Raw genomic sequence first — 1208 nt, forward strand, 5'->3', positions numbered from 1 at the left:
TTCTTATCTGCAAGGGAAGTGAACCTTTTGTAATGTGCACATTTTAAAAATAAAGAAATCTGATGTTTGAAAAAAGTTGTAATTCTTTTGAAATGTGAGCCAGGTCTGCAGAGACAGGGTGTCGGTGGGGTGCAGAACAGGCTTCCTGCTCCTGGGGTTTATGGACTGGACACCGGAAGCTCTAGAACTTCTGTAGGGAACCGGAGGTGTTTGGAAGACTGCCCCAGGTTAGGTGGACGGTGAGAGACGGGAGTCAAGTTCTCAGTGAGCCTGCAGCCGGTCTACACTGACAGGGCAGCAGCCTTCGGTTCACACAGCCAATTGGCGGGGCGTGGGTGGTGGCAGCTGCAGACGGACTGTACTACTTCAGAATGCACCCCTGTTCAAGGGGACCTCTCAGGACCCTCAGCCTCCCCTAGCCGCCAGCCCACTCAGTTCCGGACATCGGCACTTACTGAACATGGCTTTCCTAGGCTGCCCCTCTGCCGCCAAGCCTGAATGTCCCAGCCCACGCGGCTTTGCCCCCGACACCTGTTCACTGCCTCAGATTCTGAACTGTTTTGATTTCTCCTGCCCAGCCTTGTTTTGTGGGGGCAGATCTCCAGGAGTTGTGTGTGGCTTCGGAGGGAAACCTATTGGCTGCAGTTTCTGTGGATTCGCCTCCCAGCCAGGCTGTGCAGAGGCTGGTAGGTAGCCCCCTCCCTGGCTTTGCCCAGGTCCCTCCTCCAGAGAGGGCACAGGTAGTCCCTGGTTTGCCAGCCGGGCAGTGCACAGTGACCAGTGGGTACCCTGGCCACCAGCTGGGGTCTGAGTGGTGCTGACACCATTGGCGACCCCTGTTACAGGCCCAGGGTCCTGGAGCTCATGGCCTTTGAGTAGTTTCTGTTGGGGACCCCCAGGCGCCCTTCCTTTGGGCTTCCCTGGGGGGTTGGGGGGGGCTGTGGCCTGAGATCCAGGGGGAAGTTGAACGTTAGGGAGGTGAATGCAGAAAGCCTCAGACCAGAGGCAGCAGTTGAAGGCATCAGCTACAGCTGGAGCCAGGGCCTGGGTGGCAGCCTGCGCTGGAGATGCCAGGGCGGAGGGGCCCCCTCAGGCCTGCAGCCTGGCTGCTGCCTTCCCTAAGGCCGCAAGCGCGAGCAGCAGGGGGAGCACCCGTTTCCTGTGAATCCCCTTGCCTTGGGGCAGCCTGGAGCTCAGGGTGAAGCCAG

The sequence above is a fragment of the Hipposideros armiger genome, unplaced genomic scaffold, assembly GCF_001890085.2.
Source record: "Hipposideros armiger isolate ML-2016 unplaced genomic scaffold, ASM189008v1 scaffold_3, whole genome shotgun sequence".
Taxonomy (NCBI): Eukaryota; Metazoa; Chordata; class Mammalia; order Chiroptera; family Hipposideridae; genus Hipposideros; species Hipposideros armiger.